This window comes from Mus caroli, chromosome 13, assembly GCF_900094665.2.
Source record: "Mus caroli chromosome 13, CAROLI_EIJ_v1.1, whole genome shotgun sequence".
Taxonomy (NCBI): Eukaryota; Metazoa; Chordata; class Mammalia; order Rodentia; family Muridae; genus Mus; species Mus caroli.
The window spans coordinates 48,245,827-48,255,750 of record NC_034582.1 but is presented as its reverse complement, the minus strand read 5'-3'; the positions used below and the strand labels follow the sequence as shown (position 1 = coordinate 48,255,750).

Sequence of the window (9,924 nt, the reverse complement as noted above, 5' to 3'; positions counted from 1 at the left end):
CTCTGAGTATTTGGGGTCATCTCAGGAGTGGACTCGGGGATGTTATACCCCACTGGTGCATTATGGTGCCAGGTAAGGGTCATCTTGAGCATGGTCTGCCCCCCATGCCTGTGTAATTTCTGATTGGTTATCTTGGGCTCACTCCTGCCCAGCCTGCTTGATTGGCCCTTGCAAGGGTCATCTGTCTCAGGGCCCATGGTCCCAAGCACGATTTTTCTAGTCTATGGCTTGCTCCTCACCTAGCCTGTCTGGTCCTGCCTGGCACTGGACTGGAGGTTATCTCAGACTCTGCTTTTTTCTAGGAATGTTAGGCTACAGGTCATTCAGATGTTCATAGGTCAGAATACTGAGCATAGAAGTAGCCTCTCTTCTCTGCCACCTACTGACACACACATGACACAGTAGCCACACCTGAAATGCCTCGAGCAATGTATTTTTGATTCACCCATCACTACCCCCTCCAGCTCTACCCAGATGTCCCTTCCCATGTTCCTCTTTCCATTTTATCTTTTTCCCCATCATAACCTAGTGAGTCCAGTGAATGATGACCACATAAGCAAGCATGAGTACAGGGTCATCCACTGGAGCATGGTCACTCTACTGAGGTTCACACCCCTGAAGAAAACTGTCTCTCTCTCTCTCCTCTAACAACCACTATCCATAACTCCTCAGATGGGAGTGGGGCCTTGTGTGACTTTCAAGTATCCATGCCGGGGTGGTGGTAACTGTCTTGGTCTTTGTTCAGGCAACCAACCTGCTGTGAGTTCATGAGTAAGACCCATCCTGACATGTCCAGGAGAGCCAGCCCCAAATTCCCAGCCTAGGGGATAGTGCCACCCACAGTGGGCAGGTCTTCTCACCTGAATTAACCCTTCAAAGGCATGCCCATAGCCCATCTCGATGGCGATTCTGGATCCTGTCAAGTTGACAACACTGTCACAGACATCAATGAAGGGGACATTTAAAAAAAAATGTGGTAATGTGTCTCTCCACTGAAGAATGACCAGGCCTATAAGGTTTTCAAATGAGCTAGTAGTGTGTACGTGGCGGTTAAGGGGGTAAAGGAACTTTCTGAGTAAGCCTAGCATCCTGAGTTTGATTCCCAGAACCCCAAGTGGAGAGAGAGAACTGACTCGTGAAAGTTATCTTCCTCATGTGCCCCTCTGTATAAGCAGGCCTGCACTCACAAACACAGATGCCATAACAGTAAGTAAAATAAAATACTTTAAAGAGAGCTAGGGGCATCCTTCCTCATGGTCAAACCCAGTGAATTTCCCTGACCCGCTTCATCCACACACCCTTCCTAACCTTTCAGTTGCAGCCCCGGTCCCACATCCACTGCCTGGCCTCTCCTGCCTGCACCAAAACCAATCTTCAGGCTCCTTTCTGGACCCTCCCTACTATCCCCCAACCCAGAAGCTGTTCCACATCCAACCCTTCCACCCAGCAAGATCTATCCACACACTCCAGGGATGAGCAGGAAACAGGAACATTCTTTATGCCAGCTCAGCTCTGTTCTCAATCTCCAATCAAAAGACACAGACTGACTGAATGGATCAAGAAAAAAAAAACAAACCTGTTTATCTGTTGTCTCTAAGAAACATAACTTGGCTTGAAAGATAGGTACTGCCTTAGAGTAAAGGATGGATAAACCAAGTACTCCAACCAAATGGGACCAGGAACCAAGCAGGCATTGCTAACCCAATATCCAACAAAAGAGACCTTAAACTGAAACTAATCAGAATAGAGAAAGAGGGAAACTTTATTCTAATCAAGGGGACAGTTAACCAAGAAGGCATTATTCTCTTGAACACTTAGGTACCAAACTCTCTTGCACACAATTTTATAAAAAATAAAGAGCATTACTGGATTGGGCATCAGTTAAATTGAACATCAATAGACAGATCATCTGGGAAAAAAATAAATGGAGAAATATCAGAATTAACTGATATCATATAGCAAATGACTTAACGGGTCTCTACAGGCTGTTTTACCCAAATAGCAAAGAAAACACAATCTACTCAGCAGCATAAAGAAACATTCTAAATAGATCACATCCTGAGACAGAAACTGTTATAAATTCAAAAAGACGGATATAACCCATTGTATCTTATCTAATCACAATGCAATTAAAAAAAATCACGGACATCAAACGCATTTCTAGTAAATGCACCAACTCGGAGATTAAGCAGCTCATTACTGAGTGATGAATGGGTCAAAAGAGAAAGCAATTCTGGCAATTAGGGAAATTCAAATCAAAACAACTTTGAGGTTTTATGTTACCCCAGTCAAAAGAACAGCCATCAACAAAGGGTGTGGAGGGGGTGTCAGGGAACCTTCATCCACTGCTGATGGGATTGCAAAATGCTGTAGCCACTCTGGAAATCAGTGTGGAGGATTCCCAGAAAGTTAACCTATTATATGTCCTGGCTATATCACTCCTCGACATACACCCGCAGGTCTGGAGATCCTACTCCACCGATATTTGCTTGGCCATCTTCACTGATGCTCTATTCACAGTTGCTAAAAGATGGGAACTACCTAAATGTCCTTCAACAGATGAATGGATAGCAAAAATGAGGTCCATACATGCTATGGAATGTAAAGGATGGAGCTAGAAAGACAGATCATACTGAATGAGGTAACCCAGACCCAGAGAGACAAACATACCCTGTTCTCTATCTTCAGAGGCTCCCAGCTCCATATCTTCAGATTTGACTACTTGTCCTGGAGTAATTGCAGAGATTGGGAGAAGGGACCATTGCCAGGGTAGGGGGGTGGAGAAGCAATAGAGGGGGGGAATAGTACAAGTAATTTGACCAGAGAAAGGAAGAAAGGGGGTTCTAATAGGGGGGAGGAATATCCATCTGAGCGAAGAGGGTGAAATAACAATAAGGATTTCTGCAAAAAGTCATAAAAAATCACACTATCAACTATCAATGCCCCCCAAGCCCTAGAATAATCAAAAGTCTATATGTAAATATTCATATATCTTTTAAATAAAATTTTCTCATCTGGGCTGACAACATTCTCTCCAAGAACCAAAGACCACCTAACAAACAAACCTAACAACACTAGCTGTGAGAACTCCCTTTTGAGATGCTGGTCAATGCTGTTCAAGAGACTATGACTATTGCCTTTGGTTGCCAGCCAGAAGTGAAAGGTTAAGTTCCTATTGCTAGGGACACCATGCACTTCAGAAATAGGGCCCAGAGGCCCCTGAGCAGGGGTTTACCCGAACACCTCCACCATGCAGACTAGCAATGCCAGACAAGCATCTTCTAAAAGATGCCAGGCAAACTTCCAAAGTAGGGAAGCTGCTGACAGTTCTAACCAACCATGGCTTCTACAAACCATCGCCACAGCCAGCGTGGCAGTGTTACATTGAGGGTGAGCAGTGGCACGCATGCTACAGTAGTAAACAGTGGCTCTCTAGTTAGACTTAAGACCCATTCAACAAAAGGGAAGCCATGCCTGCCATCAAAAACCTAGCCAGCTACCCAGGCAGAGTGAAGTCTTGGGTCTTGGAAGAGAACCTACATTTATCAATATACTGAGCCAGCGTAAGTCCTACCTACATTCTAAACATCTGTCCTCATGCCCACAGGGGAGTGCAGTCCTGATTACCCACCCATCTAGGAAATGTCTCTCTGCAACAGACAGAAACCATTATAGAAAACTGGAACTGATCAAAATTCATAGCTGTGGAGCCTGGTTCTCATGGAAACATCTACAAAACACACCCTCACTAAGGCTCAGGGAACCTTGTGGACAAGAGAATGGGGAAGATTGTAAAATCAGGGAGTTTGCTGCAAGACCATCTTTCTCTCCTAGTAATGTCAGAAGCTACACCCATAAAGTCTCACTTACATGGGGTGTCTAAACTTGAGCTGACCAACGGCAACAGGAGACATGCTGAAGTGGACAGGGAAAGCCCGAGAGGCCTCAATCCTACACAGAGAACTGCAGGCGACTAAGAAATTCAGGGTGTGGGAGAAGATAGTCTTCTCCTGGGATGATCACACCAACTGGTTATCCACTACGAAACTGTCAGCCCTAAAAACATTCATACATGTAACATTATACAGACTGAGGAGGTTGTATTTAGGAATGTATGTATATACACATGTTACACATACACATGTAACAACAGTTTAGTTAACAATTTAGTAGGCAGGAATGTGGAAGAGAACGGGGACTCTCCGGGAGCATTTAGAGGGGAGACAGGGATGGGGGAAGGCGCATACTGTCTTACATATTGAATCCATTTATTTCTAATGGATTATCTTATCTTTTGAAAACATCGGTCCCAAAATATATAAGCTGATTATATTTTGTGCTTGCATCTAAGGTTCCCTCTCCACAAATGCGTTATATGAACTTTTGTGTTAATGGAGTCTCATCTTTGGGAGATAAAGCTTTAGCATGCCAGAGCCAACCCCTCAAGGGCGACTTAAACTTAGTTATTACTTCTTAGAGAAATCAGTGCATGTCTGCAGCCTGAGAGGACATTAAGGACTAACACCCCCCCACCACACACACACACACTACCACATCATACATACATCATACATCACACATATACCACACATGCACACTACACCACATATTAACACACACACACACACAGAGGCACTGAGGTACTCCAAAGACAAATGAAGTTCCCTCTTCATGTATTTCTTTGCAGCAGTGAGAAAAGTAACAAGTAAGAACTTCTATTGTCCCATCTGAAAAGCAGGGTCATGTGAGTTTGTGTTTAGGGCATGTGTTCCAGGTACAGGGTACCTGCTAGGGCAAGCTCACCACCACAGGGTCATCAGAGCTCTGTGACCTTCTGGGTAAGTTAACCAGCTGGTCCAGCAAGAATCCTAGGGGAAAAGAAGACAAAGTACAAATAAATCACAAGGACAGACCTCGAGGTCCCTAAGGGACACGGTTGACTGTGGCAAGCTATTATTATACAGGGTTATTGGTATACAGGCAGTGCATCTGTTTTCTCTGCACAGTTTTGTGTTCTCCGTGGCTATGAACTCAGTGGACAGGGAGGGAGAGGGCTGCAAAAGTCCAAGAATAAACCGTCCTGGGTGAACTTTTTCCCACCCATAAAGAAGAACTGCTGGAAGCATGCACGCTGGGGTATAAGAGCTAAGCTGGTAACCTGTCCCCTGAATATCTTTGACCAAAACCACAGGAATATAGACTGGAGTCCCTTCCAAGGCATCCTGATAACATGACAGAGAGCAAAGGGAACCATCCCAACAGGCAATGGAGGTTCAAAAACCCAAGTGGGGACTTCTCCCTCCGAAGGTTCAAGTCCTGTCTGGGTAGGTGAGCATGTTGGCTTAGAACTTGCATCATGGTGTTGGACCTGGGAATGGAGCTTGGGCAGCTGACAAAGTCTGACTGCTTGTGAGTGTGTCCTTCATCATAAGGGCTAGTGTCTACAGGCTTTACTGGGGCAGCAGGGTAAATACATGGGAGCTAGAGACTCTGAAAGGGTCTGTTTCAAAAGACAGATACAAAATGGAATTCTGTGGCTGTGGCAGTGTTATACCCAGAAGTCATCAGCTGAGGTACCATCAGTGGCTGTGAAGACCACTGTTCTAGACCATGGGTTTTTTGAGGGTCCAGCTTAGTCTTTTACCAAGGCATCTCTATGGTTCTGCAGTGGTCAAATGGGATGGTGTCTTAGTCAGGGTTTCTATTCCTGCACAAAACTTCATGACCAAGAAACAAGTTGGGGAGGAAAGGGTTTATTCAGCTTACACTTCCACATTGCTGTTCATCACCAAGGAAGTCAGGACTGGAACTCAAGCAGGTCTGGAAGCAGGAACTGATGCAGAGGCCATGGAGGGTTGTTACTTACTGGCTTGCTTCCCCTGGCTTGCTCAGCTTCCTTTCTTATAGAACCCAGGACTACCAGCCCAGGGATGGCACCACCCACAATGGGCCCTCTCCACTTGATTGAGAAAAGGCCTTACAGCTGGATCTCATGGAGGCATTTCCTCAAGGGAGGCTCCTTTCTCTGTGATTACTCCAGCTTGTGTCAAGTTGACACACAAAACCAGCCAGTGCAGATGGAGATTATCCTCGTCTCTCAGGATGTCCCAGAGACAAGCTGGCCCCTGTCTCTTACCTACAAGGGAGAGGATTCCAGTTGCCCTGTGTCAATCAGAGCCAAGCACAAGCTCAGACTCAAGTGGTATTGCATTTGAGAAAATATCCACTCCGAAATTGTTACAGATGCACAAATTAGATAATTATTCTATCCACTTCCAGCCCTTTAGTGGGAATTCTACAGCTCACTCTGCCAAGACACACACCCACCCCTGGCAAAGGAGACTTGATTCCAGGTTGTGGACAGAGCCTGGCTCTGTTCATCTCAGCAGCCCTGAGCCTTCTATGGTGTTTATCTGGAATTTTTCACTAGTTTTGGATCACTGTTGACGGTTGGTGACTGCCACCACCAGAGGTGGAGTCTATGATGAGACAGGGCTGCTGTTGTCTGCTGCTCATTAACCCTCAGCACACGGACTCTCGAGGTCTCTGGAAATCACGTGATCAAGCTTTCCCTGACCATCACCAAAGATGGTGTTCTGGTTCTTGCTTTAATCCACACCAGGGGACACTTAACAAAGCAAATGGTCTTAACATTCCAGTCTCATGAAAGCCAAGGAGCCAGCCCATCCAAACTCAAGGACACGAAACTACCTATGACGTGAGATCTCAAGCACAGATTTTGTTTTTTTAATAGTGAAGAACATTTGTTGACTTATAAGTATGGGCTAGAAATTAGACAACTTTATATCAATGCTAACTCTCTGATTTTAATACTTGTATTATGTTTTAAAAACACTTTTGTTGTGTGTGTGTGTGTGGGGGGGGTGTCCTGGCACATATATAGAGGTCAGGGGGTGTGTCCTGGCACATGTACAGGGCTCAGAGGACAGCTTGTAGGAGTTGATTCTCACCTTCCACCATGTGGATACTGGGGAGTGAACAAAGATCATCAGTGACACACCTTCTCCAGCAAGGCCACGCCCCTAACCCTTCCCAAACAGTTCTACCAACAGAAGGCCAAGCAAATAAAGGAGCCTATGGGGACTGTTCTCATTCAAACTACCACCAACAGAGACACAGTGAATGGCCAGAGCCAAGAACACTGTGGAATCAGAGTCTGCAAATGAAAGGAGGAGGGTGGTTGGGTGTCGTTTTATTTTATTTTATTTTATTTTATGTATGTGAGTACACTGTAGCTGTCTTCAGAATTGGGCATCAGGCCCCATTACAGATGGTTGTGAGCCATCATATGGCTGCTGGGAATTGAACTCAGGACCTCTGGAAGAGTAGTTAGCGCTCTTCACCACTGAGCCATCTCTCCAGCCCAAGGTGGTAGTTGTTAATGACAACAATCCATGTGTGTGCTTCCCAAAGAGGCCTAGAGACCCACACTGCTGAGGTAAGCTATTCTGCACAAGACAGCTTGGGGAAATGTTGAGGTTTTGATCATTTCCCTGGATCCTCAGAACAGACATTTCCTGACTCAGCTTTAAATGCTCTCTGACCTGGCTGTGATTCTGTCTATTCACTCTGTCTCCCTTCTCACATTGGTGGCTCTATCCCTCCATCAGCCCTCAGTGGTATGTGGACAGCCCTACCTGCCTGACAGCCCTGTGCTCAAGGGGCAGCTGAGGACTAGGAGAGGTGTCCCCAAAGATGGGGATCCCAAGGAGCAGTTCAGGATGCAGAGCAGACAACCCCTTTCCATGGAAGACCTGGAGATGGTGGGTATGTCAGGCTGGAGGCAGCTGGCAGGAGAACAGACATGAGTTGAGTATGGACATAACCAGGTGACAAAAACCTATAAGGACACAGCAGGGAGATGTTTGCTTCTTAAGCTTGCCAGGAAGTGAAGCCAGGAACGGAGGCTGGTCACTGTGGTCATCAAGCCACAAGTAGGAGCACTGCAGGAGAACATGGAGAGATTGCAGTGGGACACAAGATCTCAGAAGACACTGCTCCTAAGAACTTGCTCCCGGTTCCCTTTGTACGTTTTTTTCATAGGGCTCCCCATCACATACTCTAAGCTTGCTCTTCCAGACTTATATAAGCCTAACACATCAGTGTGCTGAAGATATATGGACTGAATTCCAATTTATAGTAGCGCCTCCCCTGGAGTCACAATACCTGGAAGCACAGGATAGCTTAGAGCCACCTCACTCCCTGGAAAGAACATTGTGTTCATCATCAGAGGGTCAGGGCTGGACACTTTTGTCTCTGGATGTCTCCTGCTTAGCCTTCAGGGTCCATTACCATTTGCTTAAGTGGGTGGGTTGAGGGGCAGATGTTTCTGGCAGCTTTGCTCTGTGGCTGTATTGCTCAGCCTCACTGCTTGGTAGGCTATGTGCTATTTTCCCTTTGCCTTGTGTATTGTCTCGCTGGCCTGTCAGTGTGGCCCAACTGTGTTGTGGAAAGTCTCCATGGATTTTGGGGACTGTGCACTGATGTAATGCCATGGGTATCTTATGAACATTCCTTTAGATTACCCTTGGCTGCACGAGCACGGCTGCATTCCTTACCAGTGAACAGGAGGCGGCACCCGGGTCGGGGTGTGTGTGTGTGTGAGTATTTTTAAACTGGTTTCATTAGTAACTCTTCACTTTCTATCACTCTGGGGAGAAGGGGCTTTGAGGGGGCAGCAGACTTCATGGGGAAGTTTTCTCTGGAAGCTGCAAAGGATGAAGCGGGGAAAATCCAAAAATAGTTTAGGAAATTAGTCATCTGTCTCCAAACTGTGTTGAGTTACAGTTTTGGGTTTCACTTAATGGAACTTTAAAAAAAAAAACAAAAACTGGACATGCAGAAAGTTTCACAATCTCTTCCACAGAGGTCATAAAGGTCCATTTTTGTAGCCCCCAAAAGAGGCAAAGTTCCCATCAACTAGAACATGGTTATCACACTTTTCATAATGGAAGGCCATACTCTCGGACCTTGGAAACAACTTGATCTTTCTACTTTCGCTAAGTTTCTCATATCAAAGGTCAATAATTAGATTGTCTTCTGATTTGCTTACTTAAAAGAGGGACAGTATACAGTCTATGCAAAGCATTTCTTTAGCAGACACAAACATTATGAGGCTAATATGATAAGCACATATTTATCCATTAAAAAATATTCCCGAAGGAGAGTTTAAATGGAAGAGCTAACAGTTCTTGTCGTTTAATCTTTGAGACAGGAACTTGTGTAGCCCAGGCTGGCCCCCAACTTGCTAAGTAGACAAGGCTGACCTTAAACTTAAATCCTCTTGCCTCTGCTTCTCAAGTGTTGGGATTGTAAGTGTGTATCAGCACGCCTAATGCGTTACCTGAATACTTCTTCTATCTTATTCCTAGGCCAACCAACGGTGTGGGAATCTCAAGGTAGCTACATAGCTACTTTCACTTTGATTTTGCATTCAAATGTGTCTCAGGCAGTGAGGGTTTTGGGGGAATGGGTGGGGGCGCTTGCTACAGACAGCCCTGTTTTCACGGTCCTATGAATGAATGATGCTGCATCCCAGTGGAAGAAAAATTTCAAGGAAATCCTGAGCCCAGGCAGAGACACAGCCAGGCTACTCTGCATAGCCTGGGGAATGGGAAATCCACAGCCAGTGAGTTCTGGCTTGGTGCTGATGCAAAGCATAAAGTCTTATGGAGACATGTCTTCGGAGAGCATCTCATGGGAGTGTGCCGTAAGCTGATGGGGCATGCAGGCACCGTCTACATGGTCGGATGACCCACACCTTCTGATTTGTGGGTGCTTTGGGTGCTGAGTTACACAGAATTCTCAATGGCTTTTGTTGGGAGTAGGTCCTTTCACCCACTTCCTGGGGACTTTCTGACAACCTTTGGACAGCAGGCAGACTCACACTTCAACCGCAAAAGA

At 45.8% G+C, this 9,924-nt stretch overlaps 1 non-coding gene across 1 annotated transcript; it reads right to left on the bottom strand.

Moving 5' to 3' along the window:
- Positions 1–303: 303 nt before the first annotated feature.
- Positions 304–430, bottom strand: LOC115029146. The gene has a single exon (XR_003834714.1). It is a non-coding gene; the product is annotated as a small nucleolar RNA SNORA17 (small nucleolar RNA).
- Between the last annotated feature and the right edge of the window lie 9,494 nt (positions 431–9,924).